The sequence below is a fragment of the Rana temporaria genome, chromosome 1 (genome assembly GCF_905171775.1).
Source record: "Rana temporaria chromosome 1, aRanTem1.1, whole genome shotgun sequence".
In the NCBI taxonomy this organism is placed as follows: domain Eukaryota; kingdom Metazoa; phylum Chordata; class Amphibia; order Anura; family Ranidae; genus Rana; species Rana temporaria.
Window position 1 is genome coordinate 27,353,355 of NC_053489.1, and position 21,058 is coordinate 27,374,412.

A 21,058-nucleotide genomic window follows, 5' to 3' on the forward strand; every position below is an offset into this window, starting at 1 on the left:
CGGACAATCATAACTTTCCAGGTTAACGTCAGCAAAGAAGAGACACACCTTAACATCTGATCCTGAAAACTCAAGAAAGCTTAAGATTCTGTCATTTAGAAATCACAGCGCTATAAAAATAAAAAGCAATCCAAGCCAAGCCAACCAAACAGGCTACATAACTGAATAACCAAAAACATGTTTCATGTGAAGTATATTTAGTGGAATAATTATTTCAACCATATGACAAAAACTTTGAAACAAGATACCTATTTTTACGACATGAAATATATAAAAAAAGATCAAATCAACAGTTTTTTTATAAACCACAACTTTCCCAGAAAAAAACTATTTTTTTATAAACCACAACTTTCCCAGAAATAAAAACGTTCCAAAAATTTGGATATCCAGTCACATTGCATACCCAAGACAATGCCCACCGGGACAAAATAGAGTGAATTTCCCAATTGGGGTCACGGATGGTGACAAAAACCTGAGAGGGGTTCTAATGCTTCCCTGCTCTATCCTGAACTGCCCAAAAAAAGTTTGACTTAAAGCTCTGCTTTGGCCATGGTCTACTCTACACGGCAATAAGCTCTGCCCATTCTGCACACTGTCACTGTAAAGATATGGACACAGCTTATTACATCGAAATCTTCCATAATGGGTTCTAAGTGCACTGCTTGGATAACATTCCCAAATTAAACGATTATCCCTCGAATGACAAAGTATAGCGTCTACCTTTCCTAGCCTCTTCCTACCCCAAACCTGCTGACTAGATATGTGCATTCCCGTTCGTACGAATGTTATTTTCGTACGAAAATTTTCATTTTCGTACCCGCAGAATAATGTGTACATACCAAAAAATTTAAGCACCAAAATACGAAAACGACGGGATTACGAATGAGTCGCATAAGGAACAAGCGCAAATACGAACGAACGAATATGACATCTATAACAAAAGACTTGCATTCTGTATTTTGTTTGAATCCTTGTTCTGTTCGTATTTTGATTTTCAGTCGTCTGTTCATATGACATCTAACAAAAGATTTTCATTCTGTATTTTGTTTGAATCCTTTTTCTGTTTGTATGTTCATATGACATCTTATAACAAAAGATTTGTATTCTGTATTCCTTTTTTCTGTTCGTAATTTGGTTTCAAAATACAGAATGCAAATCTTTTGTTATAAGATGTCATTTTAGTTTTTTTGAATGGACAGTGAGTGTAGTTAGTTAGTGAAGCAGCTTCTCTTTTGTGCTGAGTAGTACAGTAAAGCCAAATAAACTTTTCTGTGGATTTTCGTCTGAAGGGAGAGATCAGTTGGCCAGACTTTTGAACCTGGAACCCAAAAATGGTTTTCTGATGAAGTTTAAAAACGAACGAACGTTCGGTAAAACGATCGTTTTTATGTTTGTTGTTAAAAAAGTCTGACCAAGTGTATGGGGCTTAACAATAGTTAATATGGATGAGCCGCGTGTTGAAAGTGCTGCGAATACCGCGATATATTTACGAAAGTACAAAATGACAAAAATTCACGAAAATTATTGTCTAACAAGTAACGAACATGAATTAAACAGAATAACGAACCATCCCGCATGTACGAAAATAAAACGGTAACCAAAATACGAAACGTTTGGAATACGAAAAAATCACGTCGTACGAAAAACGAACGGGAACGAACAGGAAAACGGGCGTCTTACGAAAAACGAACGGGAACGAACCTACGGAACGATACGAAACGGAACAAAAAAAAACGAAAACATTTTCTGTGCACATGTCTACTGCTGACTACTTAACCACTTGGGATCCGCCTGCCGTCAATTGACGGCTACAGTGCGGATCCCAATCTCCAAACTGCCGTCAATTGACGTCCGCCCCTTAGGGCGGTCCCCGCGCGCGCTCCAGAGCGCGCTGCGGGGAAAATCTGTGTTGGCCGTGTCCCTCGGACACAGCCAATTACAGATCGCCGCGAACGGCCAATCAGAGTGGCCGTTCGCGAGGCGATCTGTGCGGCCAATGAGAGAGGATCTCATATGTAAACATATGAGATCATTTCTCATTGCCGTTTTACACAGAGACAGCGGTGCTGTCTCTGGAGAGGAGACGGATCTGTGTCTCTTGTACATAGGGACACAGATCGGTCACCCCCCCAGTCACCCCCCTCCACCTACAGTTAGAACACTAAGCAGGGATACATTTAACCCCTTCCTCACCCCCTAGTGTTAACCCCTTCAATGCCAGTCACATTTATACTGTAATTAGTGCATATTTATAGCACTGATCGCAGTATAAATGTGAATGGCGCCAAAAATGTGTCCGATGTGTCCGCCATAACGTCGCAGTCCCATTAAAAATCGCAGATCGCCGCCATTTCTAGTAAAAAAAAATAATAAAAAAAAAATAATTCTGTCCCCTATTTTGTAAGCGCTATAACTTTTGCGCAAACCAGTCGCTTATTGCGATTTTTTATTTTTTTTTACCAAAAATATGTAGAAGAATACGTATCGGCCTAAACTGAGAAAAAAAAATGTTTTTTTTTTTAAAATTGGGATATTTATTATAGCAAGAAGTAAAAAATATTGTATTTTTTTCAAAATTGTCTCACTTTTTTGTTTATAGCGCAAAAAATAAAAACCGCACAGGCGATCAAATACCACCAAAAGAAAGCTCTACTTGTGGGGAAAAAAGGACGTCAATTTTGTTTGGGAGCCACGTCGCACGACCGCGCAATTGTTAGTTAAAGCGATGCAGTGCCGAAAGCTGAAATTTCACCTGGGCAGGAGGGGGGTATATGTGCCCAGTAAGCAAGTGGTTAAAAACAGGTATGCTGTAAAGTAGGGTTGTCCCGATACCACTATTTTAAGACCGAGTACAAGTACCAATTTACTTTTTTTCAAGTACCCGCCGATACCGATTATCGATACTTTTTTAAATGTTATGTTACAGTGCTTAATAATATTGCAGGAGATAGTCATTCGTTTTTTTTTTTTTTTTTCAAGTGACTAACAAGTTCGCTTTTAAAAACTGGCCACAAAACGAACCCTTTCTCTTTTATCCAAATTTATTTTTTATTTTTATATTTTACAGGAGTTGGCTTTTAGCTCAGGCATCGGTTATCGACCCGAAGCCCCATCAGGAGGCATTAGCTGAACGCAGCCCCGATTCGTGACCGCGATAGGATTTCCAAACAAGAAGTTAATTCTGGATTGTTTGGCCGGTGTTAAAGTTTGAGCCGGAGTCAGTTGCTAAGCTGTCATTTAGATTTATCTTCCCAATAAGCCATCAACTTCATTGTAACGGAAAAATGCCTTCATTGCACCTTTGGGAGAACACAAGAAATTAATCTAAACATCAAATTAATTATGGTTTGCAAATGAGAAATTGCCTTGCACACCTAGCATGTTTTCTAAAAATCTTCCCCTCGTGGCTAATTGCATCGACGGTTGCCTGCAATTTTTTTTTTTTTGGGGGGGGGGGGGGTATTCCAGCTGTAGATTAAAGGGGTTGTAAAGGTAATTTTTATTCCTAAATAGCTTCCTTTACCTTAGTGCAGTCCTCCTTCACTTACCTCATCCTTCCATTTTGCTTTTAAATGTCCTTATTTCTTCTGAGAAATCCTCACTTCCTGTTCTTCTGTCTGTAACTCCACACAGTAATGCGAGGCTTTCTCCCTGGTGTGGAGTGTCGTGCTCGCCCCCTCCCTTGGACTACAGGGGAGTCAGGACGCTCTCTACAGGGCCGACCCTAGGCAGGGTGCACAGGGTGCATTGCACCCAGGCGCCTGAAGAGGTAGGGGCGCCGAACATCCAACCGACTCTCTAACAGAAGCCCTCTCTGGGCCAGATCCACAAAGAAATTACGCCGGCGTATCTATTGATACGCCGCATAATTTCTAAGATCCCCCGTCGTATCTTTGTTTTGTATCTACAAAACAAAGATACGACTGAATCAGGGCTCGATCCGACTGGCGTACGTCAGTACGTCGCTAGGTGGCGCTTCCGTTGATTTCCGCTTAGAGAATATGCAAATGAGCTAGATACAGCGATCCACAAACGTACGTCCAGCTGGCGCATTTTTTTACGTCGTTTACGTAAGGCTTTTTTCGGCGTAACGTTACCCCTGCTATATGAGGCGTAGCCAATGTTAAGTATGGACGTCGGGCCAGCGTCGAATTTTCCGTTGTGTACGTCGTTTGCGTAAAACGTTCGCGAATAGGGCTTTGCGTAGAATGACGTTCACGTCGAAAGCATTGGCTCGTTGCGGGTTAATTTGGAGCATGCGCACTGGGATACTCTCACGGACGTCGCATGCGCCGTTCAGAAAAAAACGTCATTTACGTCGGGTCAAGATGTATTGACATAAAACACGCCCACAACTTAGCCATTTGAATTGCGCGCCCTTACGCCGACACAGTTACACTACGCCGCCGTAACTTATGGCGCAAATTCTTTCAGGATACGGAAAATATGCTGAAAGTTACAGCGGCGTAGTGTATCGGAGATACGCTACGCCGGACGGAAAATTGCGCGGAGGTACGTGGATCTGGCCCTCTGTGTCCATCAGAGAGGCCCCCCTCCAGGTCCCAATAAAGTACTCTGCTTATCTTCCTGTTTTTTGTTTATTGTTAGGAGATCATGTAAGGATCCCAGGTTAATAAAGACTTCGTAGGGGAGCATCTCTGTGGTTGAGTCATTTCCATAGAAACATTGGTAAAGGGGAGGAGTTAGTAAAATTACGACGCCCATGTGGGGGCGCCAGCACAATTTCTGCACCCAGGTGCCTTTGACCCTAGAATCGGCCCAGGCTCTCTACGTTGCAGATAGAGAAAGAAGCTGTGTGTTAGTGGGCGTCCTGACTCTCCTGCTCGCCCCCTCCCCCCTCAGGAGGCTTTCTCCACACCAGGGAGAAAGCCTTGCATTACTGTGTGGAGTTACAGACAGACGAACAGGAAGTGAGGATTTCTCAGAAGAAATAAGGACATTTAAAAGCAAAATGGAAGGATGAGGTAAGTGAAGGAGGACTGCACTAAGGTAAAGGAAGCTATTTAAGAAAAAATAATTATACCTTTACAACCCCTTTAATCATTCAGGCTTTGGGTTCGACTGGTGACCTGAAGTCACGCCTCTGGTCTTCTTGGCTCACCGGGATCTTTTGTTTTCCCTTTGTTGGCTGCCCGCCTTCTAGTCTACCTATTACAGACTGATCCATTGTGCTTCCTTTAAAGTAGATATCAAACCAATCACTAAAATAGCATAAAAGTTTTGATATCATTTGTAATAACAAATAATTTAACCACTTAAGCCCCGGACCATTTGTCTGGCCAAAGACCGGGCCACGTTTCTCGAATTCGGGACTGCGTCGCTTTAACTGACAATTGCGCGGTCGTGCGACGTGGCTCCCAAACAAAATTGGCGTCCTTTTTTCCCCACAAATAGAGCTTTCTTTTGGTGGTATTTGATCACCTCTGCGGTTTTTATTTTTTGCGCTATAAACAAAAATAGAGCGACAATTTTGAAAAAAATTCAATATTTTTTACTTCTGCTATACTATACTAAATATCCCTAAAAATATATATAAAGTATTTATCGGCGTATAACACACACCCCAACTTTAAGAGGGAAGTTTCAGGTAAAAAAAAACAGCAGGCACAGTTTATCCTCTATTTTCAGGGTAAAAAAGTGAGTGTTATACGCCAATAAATACAGTAAAAAAAAATGTTTCCTCAGTTTAGGCCGATACGTAATTCTTCTACATATTTTTGGTAATTTTTTTTTTTTTTTGCAATAAGCGTTTATTGATTGGTTTGCACAAAAGCTATAGCGTCTACAAAATAGGGGATGTTATGGCATTTTTATTATTAATTATTTTTTACTAGTAACGGCGGCGATCAGCAATTTTTATTGTGACTGCGACATTATGGCGGACACATCAGACACTTGATACGCCGGCGTAATTTTAAAATTCCCGCGTCGTATCTTTGTTTTGTATCTACAAAACAAGATACGACGGCATCTCGGAGGGATACGACAGGCGTACGTCTTAGTACGCCGTCGGATCTTAAGGTGCAATATTTCGGCGGCCTCTAGGTGGTGTTACTGTCGAATTCCACGTCGAGTATGCAAATTAGCGATTTACGGCAATCCACGAACGTACGTCCGGCCGGCGCATTTTTTACGTCGTTTTCGTTCGGCTTTATAGTTAAAGCTACTGTTATGAGGCGTACTCAATGTTAAGTATGGCCGTCCTTCCCGTGTAGAAATTTGAAATTTTTACGTCATTTGCGTAAGTCGTTCGCGAATAGGGATTTGCGTAGAATGACGTCACCGTCGGAAGCATTGGCTTTTTCCGGGTTAATTTCGAGCATGCACACTGGGATACCCCCACGGACGGCGCATGCGCAGTTAAAAAAAAAAACGTCGTTTACGTCGGGTCACAACGTATTTACATAAAACACGCCCCCATTACATCCATTTGAATTCCGCGTCCTTACGCCGCCAAAGATACACTACGCCGCCGTAACTTACAGCACAAATTCGTTGAGGATTCGAAAAAAAAATAAATAAGTTGTGGCGGCGTAGTGTATCTTAGATACTGTACGCTGCGCCCGGCGGATTCTTCCGTGCAGGTACGTGGATCTGCCCCTATAAATTTTGCGCAAATCAATCGATAAACGCTTATTGCGATTTTTTTTACCGAAAATAGGTAGAAGAATACTTATGGGACTAAACTGAGGGGAAAAAAAATGTATATCTATTTTTGTTTATAGCGCAAAAAAATAAAAACCGCAGAGGTGATCAAATACCACCAAAAGAAAGCTCTATTTGCGGGAAAAGAAGGACGCCAATTTTGTTTGGGAGCCACGTCGCACGACCGCGCAACTGTCAGTTAAAGCGACGCAGTGCCGAACCGCAAAAAGGGGCAAGGTCCTTAACCTGCATAATGGTCCGGGTCCTAAGTGGTTAAAGGCCAGGGTCTATGTATCAGATTTCAGCCCTTAGTATTGGCGTTGCCCAGGGTCTATTTGTCACCTAGTCCTGCTTATTTTTCAGACGGTGTCTGAGCAATAAAAGCCGAGGGCAAGAGTTATAGTCCAGCTTGTTTTAATTCACATTTAAGTGTAAACTACTAATTGCATTATCGGGATCTGGTTAAAAAAAAAAAGGCAAGATCAATTTTCCTGGATGCCAGGGGAACGATCTTTTTATACCCTTAATTTTTTACACTGGGGGAAAAAAAAAAATATTGGAAGAAACACAACATTGGCAAAAGATTACGAATTTAAAAAAACGTAGCAAAGAACAAAATGATGGGGATAATTTGGATTTGGCCTTGTTTGAAGTATTTTATTAAAACTGTATCAATGCCATGAGGGCGAGCAATGAGACGTGAGAAGATAGATTTCCTACATTTAAAGCACAAAACGGAGAAATACACAGATACAATACATATATTGGCTGTTTTAACCACTTGCCGACCGCCGCACGCCGATGTACGTCGGCAGAATGGCACGGGCAGGCAGATTGGCATACAGGTACGTCCATTTGAATCTGCCCGCCGCGCGCCTCTCTCGTGTAGCCGCGGGTCCCGGGAACTCGATGTTCCCGGGCGGCATGCTATAGTCGGCAGAATGGCATGGGCAGGCAGATTGAGGTACAGGTACGTCCATTTGAATCTGCCGCCCAGTGGGCGCACACCTGCCGCGTTTCTCTCGAGTGTGGCCGCGGGTCCCGGGAACTCGATGTTCCTGGGCAGCCCGCTATAGTCGGCAGAATGGTGCGGGCAGGCAGATTGGCGTACAGATACGTTCATTTGAATGTGCCACTCAGCGGGCGCACGCCCGCCACGTGCCTCTCGAGTGTGGCCTCGGGTCCCGGGAACTCGATGTTCCAGGGCGGCCCGCTATAGTCGGCAGAATGGCACGGGCAGGCAGATTGGCGTACAGGTACGTCCATTTGAATCTGCCGCCCAGTGGGCGCGCGCCTGACCGCGTTTCTCTCGAGTGTGGCCGTGGGTCCCCGGTAACTCGATGTTCCCGGGAGTCCCGTGATTGCGGTCGGCAAGAGCAGAACTGGGGGAATGCCTTTGTGAACAAGGCATTCCCCTATTCTGCCTAGTGACACTGTTACTGACGACCGTTCCCCCGTGAACGGGAAAGGCCATATGTGACGTGTCACGTGTAGCCACGCTCCCAAACAGTTAGAATCACTTCTTAAGGAACACTTAACCCCTGCAGCGCCACCTAGTGGTTAAACCCCTTCACTGCCAGTGTAATTTTTACAGTAACCAGTGCATTTTTATATCACTGTTCGCTGTAAAAATGACAATGGTCCCAAAATGGTGTCAAAAGTTTCCGATGTGTCCGCCATAATGTCGCAGTCACAATAAAAATCGCTGATCGCCGCCATAACTAGTAAAAAAAATATTATTAATAAAAATGCATTAAAATACTACTATTTGGTAGAAGCTATAACTTTTGCGTAAACCAATTAATAAACGCTTATTGCGATTTTTTTTACCGAAAATATGTAGAAGAATACGTATTGGGCTAAACTGTGGAAAAAACTTTTTTTTATATATGGATGGACGCATTTTTGGGGGATATTTATTATAGCAAAAAGTAAAAAATATTGAGTTTTTTTTTTTTAATTGTTTATAGCGCAAAAAATAAAAATAGCAGAGGTGATCAAATACCACCAAAAGAAAGCTCTATTTGTGGGAAAAAAGGACGTCAATTTTGTTTGGGAGCAACGTCGCACGACCGCGCAACTGTCAGTTAAAGCCACGCAGTGCCGAATCGCAAAAAGTGGCCCGGTCTTTAACCACCAAAACGGTCTGGGGCTTAAGCGGTTAATTGGCCAAAGGATTTGTATTTGCGTCCATCCAGCACTGAAATTTACATAGTTCTGCCACAAAGCAGCGCATGCCTATGAGGAGATCAATGGTCACACCTCTGATTTACCTATGCATAAAATAGTAAATACAATAAAAAACAATAAATACGTTGTTACTTTGTATTAATTTAATGAGAAATGCCAGGCAGCCATTTATAAAATAGCTAAAGGGGAGAAGGTCCTTCATTAATAAGCCGTGTGGGTGGGGCGAAACATGTCAGGGGGCGTGGCCTGGATAGAGTGAGTCTGAAGCCGAGTTTGTTTGTTGCCTCTACACTTGGGTTGGTGGGTGGCGGCCTTGGTTACTTTTTCCCAAAAGGTTCAGTGTAGCCTAAAAAGCAAAATTAGGAGTTTTCTGGAAGATCAACAGGTATTTGTTGTGCTTGCAGCGTTGTTTAAAGGATAAAACACGGTGAAATGTACATGTATTGCAGAGAGGTAAAGTATGTACCGGTATATTTTTTTTATATTATACAGACATACACTTTAAATATTATAATTTAATTTAATAGTACAGTGGAACCTTGGATTACAAGCATAATCCGCTCCAGGAGAATGATTGTAATTCAAAGCACTTGTATATCAAAACGAGTTTCCCCATAGAAGTCAACGGAAACAAAGATAATTTGTTCCGCATTGACTTCTATGGCATGCAATACCGCATGTGGCTGAGGTGGGGGCACCAGAGAGCCTGGGAAATACTGTCAGGGACAGCTCGGCTGAAAGGCTTTTTCTAAGTATTTCCGAATGGCTCCCAACGGCTCTGCTTGGCTCCGGCGTCCCCCCCCCGCACATCTGGCCAAATGTGGTACTGCACGCCCCATTAGCTTGAATTCTGCTCGTTTTGCAAGATAACACCTGCAGGATTTTTTTTTTTTAAAGTTGCTCATTATTCAAAATGCTCGTTAACCGCATTACTCGTAAACCAAGGTTCCACTGTACAATGTTACATTTCATTTTGGATTATTTTGGATTATTGTGTTAAAATTGTAATTTAAAGGGGGAGGCACAAAAATAGTTTTTTGCATAGGGGCTCTTTGCAGACTATGCCCACCACTGACTCTAAGGCTGCATTCACACCTGAGCGTCGGTCGTTTTTTTGAGTGTTTTTTTCTGGCGTTTTGTCGCGCGTATTTGCGCGTTTGCATACAGCGTCGTGCGACGTTTTTGTACTTCGGCGTTTTTTATTTTAGCCAATAGGAAAAATTATCATCTTTTCATCACTTGTTGCTATGTTGGTAGATTTTTTTAATCTTCTGCATGGGCGACAAGTTCTATTTATTAAAGCGACGAAACGCCCATAGCAAACGCCCGTTGTCGCGCGATACACTCAATTCGCACGTTTCCCATTACTTTCTATGGGGAAAAAAAACGCTCAAATACGCCCAAACCGCACGATACGCGTGACAGAAAAAGGTCCGGGACTTGTTTGAGCTTCGCGCGACAGGCGTTTGGGCGTTCAGGTGTGAACAGTCACCATAGGGAATAATGTTAATTCTCCCCTCTGGCGTTTGTGAGCAGTGCGCTTCAGGCGTAAAAACGCCTAGGTGTGAATGTGGCCTAAGGAACACTTCTATTAAAAATAAAGACCAAAATCATCATCCAATATTACCATAAAATAATAACACATCAATTCAATATTCTTACAAATAAAATATAAATAAATATATATATATATATATATATATATATATATATACACACACAGTATACACTGTATATATTAATATATATGTATGTATGTGTATAATTATATATATATATATATATATATATATATATATATATATATATATATATATATGTATTTATTTATATTTTATTTTTTATTAATTTATTTATATATATATATAATTTTACACATACATACATATATATTAATATATACAGTGTATACTGTGTGTGTGTGTGTATATATATATATATATATATATATATATATATATATATTTTTTTTTTTTTTTATTAATTTATTTATTTATATTTTATTTATTTATTTATTTATTTATTTATATTTATATCCATATCTATATATATATATATATATAGACAGTAGATTTTTTTGTTTATTAAAATCACTCCTTGAAACAACAAACTAGCCACATCTGCGAAAACCACTTCACCTTTACCAATCCTTCTCCTTTTTTCCTAATAACCAAAACATTTCAGACCAATCAACATCACTTATTTAGTTGTAACTTTCAACAAACAATTAACCAGAAACTCCTGCGCGGTACAACTATCTTCCAACGTTAAACAGTTCTAATCTCCATTGACTAGAGTATAAAAACATCCCCAAACTTTGTTTCTTTTTAATTAAAAATACAAACAAATTAACATTTTTGGTGCTGCAATAAGGATGTTCTTCGAAATTACACAAATGGAAACACAGTCCACCAAAACTCCACACACCACATCACATAGGTCCACGGTGCACTGAAGTATACAGTATATAGGTTTACACCACGTCACCACGTCACCACAGCACACCAGTAGAAAAAAAACACACACCAACGGCTCCCCCAACACTGAGACCCCCACACCTCCCCCGAACTTCATCAAAGCGACCAATATTTTGTAGAAGTCTTCCTTAGCCCCGGAAGACCCAGGTTTGTCTATGAGCTGCTTGATTTTCTGGGTTAAGGTTTACACTATATTTAACTTCAAAGTGCTCTTTTCAATCTGTTTGGTAAAATAATAAGTAAAAAAACAAACAAACAAAAAAATAATATATATATAAATAAATTAATAAGTAAAAAGATTATGAGTAACTTTGGAGTTAGGGTGGCATCAAAGATAACTTTGAGAAGAAAAGAGTAGAGTTTTTATACCGATATAAGAGATTATTGGATAAGGCAAGGCGAAAAATGTTTGGTATTAAAGGGTTATGTCTCGTACACACGGCCGGTTTTCCAGTCGGAAATACTGCGAAGAGAGCTTTTGGCGTATGCTCAATCGCAGTTTTTCCGATGGGAAAACTGCCAAAAACGTCAGAAAAAAAAAAGAGAACTGGCTCTCTTTTTTCCCGTCGGGATTCCCGGCTGACTTTTTCCCGTCGGAAATCCCGGCAGTGTGTACGAAGCATCTGTCCTCTGAGAAGTGATATTGCAGTTATAATTGTTGAGCTGAACCACATGCTGTTTTCTTAAAAAAATTGGGGATTCCAGCAGCAAGATACCTGCCTAATGTATAATGTTGGATGTTCCTGCGCATCTTGGGGTATTTCCGATCCTCCATACCATAAAATCAATTAATCATAGTGGGAATCCTTCATAATGGCCATAGCAGGCGTGTAGACCAATAAACTAGCAAAAACAAGGATGAGAACCCCTTATAATGGCTACAGATGGGGTACAGTCACCAAGGAACTCAGTGTAAGGATGGTGAGTACCCTTCATAACGGGCACAGCAGGTGTGTAGACCCGGGAACTCAACACAAGGATGATAGGAACCACTCATAATTGGCACAGCAGGCGCGTAGACCCAAGAACTCAACACAAGGATTATAGAAACCCCTCATAATTGGCATAGCAGGTGTGTAGACCCGGGAACTCAACACAAGGATTATAGAAACCCCTCATAATGGGCACAGCAGGTGTGTAGACCCGGGAACTCAACACAAGGATTATAGAAACCCCTCATAATGGGCACAGCAGGTGTGTAGACCCGGGAACTCAACACAACGATGATAGGAACCCCTCATAATGGGCACAGCAGGTGTGTAGACCCAGGAACTCAGTACAAGGATTATAGGAAGCCCTCATAATGGGCACAGCAGGTGTACAGACCCAGGAACTCAGTACAAGGATTATAGGAACCCCTCAAAATGGGCACAGCAGGTGTACAGACCCAGGAACTCAGTACAAGGATGGTGAAAACCTCTGATAATGGGCACAGCAGGTGTACAGACCTGGGATCTCAGTACAAGAATGATGAAAACCTCTCATGATGGAGACAGCAGGCATATGGACGCAGGACCTCAACAAAAGGATGAGAGGAACCCCTCATAATGGGCAGAGCAGGTGTACAGACCTGAGAACTCAGCACAGGGAAGGTGGGAACCCTTCATAATGGGCACAACAGGTGCACAGAACCAGCAACTTAGTGCAAGGATGATGAGAACCTCTTGTGATGGGGACAGCAGGCATATGGACGCAGGACCTCAACACAAGGATGAGAGGAACCCCTCATAATGGGCAGTGCAGGCGTGCAGTACCAGGATCTTTGCGCGAACTTCCAAGATCTACCAAACACTGAAATATCCATTTTGTGTAGATCGACCCTGAAAAGTGATACCGTTCTTTGACTCACTTAGCCCAAAAAAAACGGTTTCACTTTAACTCCAAACGTTCTTTCATCAATAGCAAACACAGTACAAAATTCTTCGGGATGGGGCAAAGAGAAAAGTGTAGTGCCTATAGAGTTTCTCATTCAGCGATATGAGTTTTCTATACATAAATCTGATTGGCGGCCAACGATTGCTAGACTTACTGATTAACAACACTGAAAAAATTTAACATTTTTTTTCACCGTTCCTTACAAACACCAGGAACATTCAATCAATGCATAAAAACAACAATGTTATATATAACAACCACATTTACAAAACTTGACATATTTGTCCTGATTGTTAATGGAAAAGAAAATTAGCTTCATGATTTTCCCAGGAGCCACTTATTGTACTTGTGTTCCGTAACAACTTATTTGTTAGTGTGCAGCCAAAAGGGGTTTTCCAATTTAAACTAGAACCAGCATTCTGACAGTTTTTACACTATTTGTCAAACTTTGTATTTATTTTTGGACATAGCAGGAAAGAGTTTCAGTATCTGCCTGGTTTCTATCTCCATCTTCATCCCTATCGAGGAGAATGACCTACACCTTCTATCAAGACAAAAACCTTTGTTACCCAAATCCCTCCACCACTGACTCTAAAGCCTCGTACACACGTTCGGACTTCCATCAGGCTTTTCCGTGGATTTTGGCCTGAAGGGCGTTGGGCGTGAACTTCTTCTGCATACACACAGCCCAACATTTTCAGCCAAAATTCACCAAACCACGTGGTTTTTCAGCTCTTAACCGCCTCCCTTTGGGCAACTTCTGCTATTGTTGTCTGATCGTTAGCATTGGTTCTGAGCATGCCTGTTTGTACTTTGGACTTTAGTCAGATGGACTTGTGTACACACGATCGGATTATCCTCCATCGGACATTTGTTGCCGAAAAGTTTGAGAGCATGCACAGCGAACATTTGTCCGATGAAAAAGCGAAAACAATTGTCCGATGGAGCGTACACTCGGTCGGATTGTGCGATAAAACATGTCCGTCGGACCGTTGCTGTCAAAAAGTCTAATCATGTGTACGGGCCTTGACCTACACCTCCTATCAAGACGAAAAGCTATCAAATCAAGCTATCAAAAAGTTATCTGACTTTTCCGTGGATTTTTGTCTGAAGGGCGTTGGCCGTGAACTTGTTCTGCATACACACGGCACAACATGTTAAGCCAACATTCACCAAACCACGTGTTTTTTTTCCTCTCTTTACCGCCACCCTTTGGGCAACTTATGCTATTGTTGTCTGAGGCCGCGTACACACGATTGGTCAAAACCGATGAAAACGGACTGAAGGACCTTTTCAAACTGACCGTGTGTGGGCCCTATCGGTCAGTTATCCTTCGGTCAAAAAATGTAGAACTTGCTTTAAAATTTAACCGATGGACTGATAACCGAGGTCAAAACCGATGGTAAGTATGCAAAAGCATTGATTAAAAACCTGCGCATGCTCATAATCAAGTCGACGCATGCTTGGAAGCATTGAACTTTTTTTTTTTAGCACGTCGTTGTGTTTTACATCACCATGTTCTGACACGATAGTTTTTTTTAACCGATGGTGTGTAGGCACATCAGACCATCAGTCAGCTTCATCGGTTAACCGATGACAACGGTCCTTCAGACCATTCTCATCGGATGGACCGATCGTGTGTACGCGGCCTCATGTTTAGCATTGGTTCCGAGCTTGCGTGTTTGTACTTTGGATTTTAGTTAGACGAACTTGCGTACACACAATCGGATAAACCGACGTAACAGATTTATTGCCCAACAGTTGGTGAGCATGAACAGCCAACATTTGTTGTCGTTAATTCAGCCAACAATTGTCTGATGGAGCGTGCATACGGTCGGATTATCCGACACAACACGTCCATCAGACAATTATGGCCATAAAATTGTATCGTGTTATACAGGCCTTAAAATACATTTTTTAATGGGGAAGAACACAGTTTTTTTTATGGCTGCCCGCATTCTCCACCTTTTTCTCTAATGTCAAAGGGACAGGAAGTCTGGGAATGTCTTCTCACAGACGGAAAACAAAAACCTGATAGAAACTTTAAACTCTTTCATACTTTATCCAAAACTAAAAGAAAATAAATTAGAGTTACGTTTTAATGAGTGTTATGGTATGTGTTTTGCGCCCGGGCATTCTGCATTAATGCGTCCGTGAATTAATGCTCATTTTTTAGCATTCCCAAGACGGCAATCTGCACTAAGGTCTTCAATAACAGTAAAAATAAACTCATTTATTACATCTCCAAATAGGCAGTACAAAAGCATACACTAAGTTTTGAAGCTACTCAGATCTTGACAAAGAACCCATGTGGGTTCGAAACATAGCAACATTTTAATGAATGTTTTATGCTTTTTTACTGCCTAGTCTGAGATGCGATTAAAGAGCTTTGCTATTTTTTTTATCTATTATTGAACATTTTGGATGTGTGGATCACTATCTTGGCGATACTGTCAGTGATAGCCATAAAGACAAGAGGGCTGTAATCTATGTACTATGTATTAAAGTGGTTGTACACCCTATACAACCTCTTTTACCTACAATTTAAGCCTAGATTAAAGGGGTTGTAAAGCTTTGTGTTTTTTCACCTTAAAGGAGTTATAAACGAAAAAAAAAAATTCACCTTAATGCAATCTATGCATTAAGGTGAAAAAACACCTGAAGATGCCGGGCCCCCCCGAACCCCCGTTTTACTTACCTGACCCCTCGAAAGTCCCGCGCTCAGTCCAGAAATCCTCTTAGCCGCTTAGCCTGGCCGCTGATTTGCTAGAGCGGATGGATTGAGAGCAACGCAGCCATTGACTGGTGCTGCTGTCAATCACATCCAGTGACACGGCACGCCGAGGGGCGGAGCCGAGTGATATGGCCGCTCGCTATATCACGGGAGTGCTTCCGCAAGGATTCATCACCATGCGAGCTCTCTCATGAAGGTGATGAGTTCTTGCGGGGAGGACCAGAGACAGCCGCCGAGGGACCCCAGAAGACGTGGATCGGGGCCACTCTGTGCAAAACGAACTGCACAGTGGAGGTAAGTATAACATGTTTGTTATTTTAAAGAAAAAAATAATTCCTATAGTGACCCTTTAAGGCAGCCTATGCATTAAGGTGAAAAAACAACTTTCAGTCACCGACCCCCCCCCGAACCCCTGTTTTACTTACCTGAGATCCGAATCTCCTAGGGTGAGATCCCGCATTGCAATTACCGAGCTCTAGTCGGCTCTTCATTGGATGATTGATAGCAGCGCAGCCATTGGCTCCCGCTGCTGTCAATCAAATCAATGACGCAACGCGCCGGGGGGCATGGCCGAGTGATACAGTGGGCGGCTATGGCCCCCTTGGGAGAGCACTTCACAGAGGGGGGTTAGCTCTTGTGGGGAGGAGCCAAGACAGCCGCCGAGGGACCCCAGAAGACGAGGATCGGGGCCACTCTGTGCAAAACGAACTACACAGTGGAAGCAAGTATGATATGTTTGTTATTTTTTTAAATAAAAAACACACCCATACAACCCCTTTTAAGGCTTACCTGTAGGTGCAGGAAATATCTCCTAAACCTCCACGGTTTAGGAGATATTTACAAAAGAGACGAGCGCCGATGTCTACGGCGCAGGTGCACTTTAGAAACGGCGACCGTGCCGTTTCTAAAGGAAGGTCATGCCGTGACTGGCGGCTCCCGCGACTCCGGCCAGTCACAGAGCCCCGGAAGGAAGAGGGGTGAAAAATGGATGCTTCCTGCAACAGGGGACAACGGTAACATCACAGGCTTCGGTTTATCATATCCACTACAGATCCCCCCTTAAAATGTCTATTTTAACCTATTTTAATCTGTCCATATTTTAATCCAAGATTCCCCACACAAGGGCGCGCGGAGTCTAAGGTCCAGCAGGTGTTCAAGTGGTGAGGATGGCTTTCGCTGCAACTGAACCCAGGTCGCGGCCCCTAGGTTCCCTACCCTATCTGTCCCTAGTAACCTATCTGTAATGCCTAGTAGCCCATTATGCTTTACTTTTGCAGGGAAATAAAGAGGAAGTAAAACCCATCAGGGTTTACTTCCTCTTTAAGGTGTCCGTCAATGCAAAAAATTCTTCGACTTTTGGATACAATTGGGAAGGATTAGAACTTAGTCTTATTTACAACTATCAAGGTATCCTTTGTTGTTAATGATAGCTTCCAGACACTTCCTGTATGGAGAAACGAGTCGCATGCATTGCTCAGGCGTGATTTTGGCCCATTCTTCCACACAGTCTTCAAATCTTGAAGGTTCCGTGCGCTTCTTCTATGAACTCTGATCTTTAGTTCTTTCCATAGATTTTCTATTAGATTCAAGTCAGGTGATTGGCTGCTGGGCCATTCTAGCAGCTTTATTTTCTTTCAACCAATTGAGAGTTTCCTTGGCTTTGTGTTTGGGATCATTGTCTTGCTGCAATGTCCTCCCTCGTTTCATCGTCATCATCCTGATAGATGTCAGATTTTTATCAAGAATATCTTGGTACATTTTTCCATTCCTCCTTCCTTCAATGATGTGAAGTTTGCCAGTACTGTATGCTGAAAAACAGCCCCATGCCATGATGTTCCCACCTTGCCCCCACCCCCTCCTGTTTCTCATTGGTATGATGCGCAGTGCCTTTGGCCTTCAAACATGGTGTGTATTATGGCATCCAAAGAGTACAATGTTGGTCTCATCTGACAAGACTATATTCTCTCAGTATTTCGCAGGCTTGTCTAAATGGTGTGCAGCAAACTTTAAAACGAGCTTCAGCATGCTTTTTCTTCAGCAATGGAGTCTTGCGTGGTGAGCGTATATACCGGCCATGGCGGCTGAGAGCATTAATTATTGTTTTCTTTGACACTATTTTACCTGCTAATTCCAGGTCTTTCTGAAGCTCGCCACAAACGGTCTTTGGCTCTTGGACAACTCTTCTGATAATTCTTTTCACTCCTCTATCATAAATCTTGTGAGGAGCACCTGGTCGTTGCCGGTTTACGGTGAAATTATCTTTCCACTTCCGGATTATGGCCCCAGCAGTGCTCACTGGAACATTCAGAAGTTTAGAAATCCTTCTGTAACCAATGCCATCAGTAGGTTGAGAAGGTCTTGAGAGAGCTCTTTGCTTTTACTCATCATGAGATGTTTCTTGTGTGACATCTTGGTAATGAGACACCCTTTTATAGGCCATCATTTGAGACTGAACCAGCTGATATTAATTTGCACTGACAAGGTAAAGCTTTTTTTAATTACTGATAGATTTCAGCTGGTGTCCATCTGTTTTTGCACCTCCCTTTCTTCATGTGTTTAATACTTTTTCCCTCTGTCATTCCATTTTATTACACATACCGTATTTGCCGGCGTATAAGACGACTGGGCGTATAAGACGACCCCCTAATTTTCCAGGAAAAATGTTGGTTTTGGGATATACTCGCCATATAAGACTACCCCCTTCCTACTAGTCTTTCTGGAAGCTGAGGGGTAGCCAGAACCGCTGACAGAAACAGGCTTTTTCAATTCTCACTGTGCCATTACATGCCTCACTGTGCCATTACATTACATGTCCCCACTGTGCCATCACTTGCCCCCACTGTGCCATCACTTGCCCCCACTGTGCCATCACTTGCCCTCACTGTGCCATCACTTGCCCCTCACTGTGCCATCACTTGCCCCCACTGTGCCATCACTTGCCCCCACTGTGCCGTCACTTGCCCCCCACTGTGCCATCACTTGCCCCTCACTGTGCCATCACTTGCCCCCCTCTGTGCCATCACTTGCCCCCACTGTGCCATCACTTGCCCCCACTGTGCCATCACTTGCCCCCCACTGTGCCATCACTTGCCCCCACTGTGCCATCACTTGCCCCCCACTGGGCCATCACTTGCCTCTCACTGTGCCTGAACTTGCCCCCCACTGTGCCTGAACTTGCCCCCCACTGTGCGAACAGTGCCATCACTCACGTTTTGATTTGACTTCCAGGCCGTGACAGTCTCCGTCTGCTGCGAGCGTCAATGATTTAAAAGCCGCGCCTTCTCCTCAGACTGTCCTGTTATAGGCGGAACACAAATTTTCCCAGCAGCGCCTCTGTTCTGTGTTCCGCCTATCACCGACGTCTTCTCATCTCGTCCGAGGATGAGAAGGCATCTGTGATAGGAGGAACACAGAACAGAGGCGCTGCTGGGAAGATTTGTGTTCCGCCTATCACAGGACAGTCTGAGGAGAAGGAGCGGCTTTTAAATCATGGATGCCCGCAGCCTGAAAGCCAGAATCTGCAAAAAAATAAGGTAGGGAGATCGTCTTGGCCGGCACAGTGGAGGCAAGTGATGGCACAGTGGGGGAAAGTGATGGCACAGTGGGGGCAAGTGATGGCACAGAGGGGGAAAGTGATGGCACAGTGGGGGCAAGTGATGGCACAGTGAGGGCAAGTGATGGCACAGTGGAGGCAAGTGATGGCACAGTTCCGCCTATCACGGAACAGTTTGAGAAGGAGGCGCGGCTTTTAAATCATGGATGCCCGCAGCCTGACGGAGACTGTCACCGGCGTATAAGACGACCCCCGACTTTGGATGCATTTTTTTGCATCCAAAAGGTCGTCTTATACGCCGGAAAATACGGTAACTTAATTTCTGAACTTATTTCTTTTAGTGTCTTGGTATTTATGGATTGTATGGATTGCATGGGTTGTTACGTTGGTGATGTGTCCAATACTTATTTTACCCGCTGTACATCTCCTACTCAATTAAAAAGACTATATTAATTTTTGTCTGCGTTTCTGTCTGGTAAAATGCTGTCGGCAAGACAATGAAGCAAGAGAGAAACTTCCCCAAGGCTGTATTCACACAATAAAGGAGAGATGCCACGGAAATTCACCACTCCAGCAGCTCTCCCTTGCCAGCTGCAGTAGTGGGCAGTAGGGGGGCAGTATGGTGATTGATTCAGCGCATTACACGGCTCCTTTTTTTTTTGTCCTAACTTTATTTGATGTGTACAAACGAAAAAAAAATACTACTTGCCTGGCTTTAATACTTTCTGAAACATTGGCTTGGAACAAAAGTTCAGCAAATGAAACCCTGACCTGCATACTTATTTTGGAATAGAGAAAGTGTTAAAGCCATGGGGCCAGATTCAGAACGGAGATACGACGGCGTATCTCCGGATACGCCGTCGTATCTCTGAGTTTCGGGGTCGTATCTATGCGACTGATTCATAGAAGCAGTTACGCATAGATTTCCCTAAGATCCGACCGACGTAAGTGTCTTACACCGTCGTATCATAGGCTCCATATTTACGCTGGCCACTAGGTGTATAGTTACGCAATGAATATGCTAATTAGGTGGATACGCCGATTCAGAAACGTACGTCCGGCCGGCGCATTTTTTTACGTCGTTTAGGCTTTTTTCGGCGTAAAGTTACCCCTGCTATATGAGGCGTAGCTAATGTAGCTATGGACGTCGTTCCCGCGTCGAGTTTTGAAAATTTTACGCCGTTTGCGTAAGTCGTTTGCGAATAGGGCTGTACGTAAGTTACATTCACGTCTAAAGCAATGACGACTTGCGGCGTAATTCCGAGCATGCGCACTGGGATTTTTTCACGAACGGCGCATGCCGTCAAATACGTGGAGGTCACAGTGAATTTACATAAAACACGCCCACATCATCCCCATTTGAATTAGGCGGGCTTAGGGTTCTTTCTGCATACGGAACTTGCGCCCTAAGTTACGGCGGCGTACCGTGCCGACAGATACTGCAATGTATCTGAATCCGGCCCATTGGCTCCACATAACAGTCAGGCAAATGCATTTTTTTTCTTTTTTTTTAAACTATATAATGCACACAGGATGAATTCTTAACCACGGACAAACCACTAA

General features: G+C 43.0%; 1 protein-coding gene across 30 annotated transcripts in view; it reads right to left on the bottom strand.

Moving 5' to 3' along the window:
* CELF4 (CUGBP Elav-like family member 4) overlaps positions 1-21,058 on the bottom strand; it is a 1,399,301-nt gene that overhangs the window by 38,742 nt on the left and 1,339,501 nt on the right. The window lies entirely within an intron of this gene.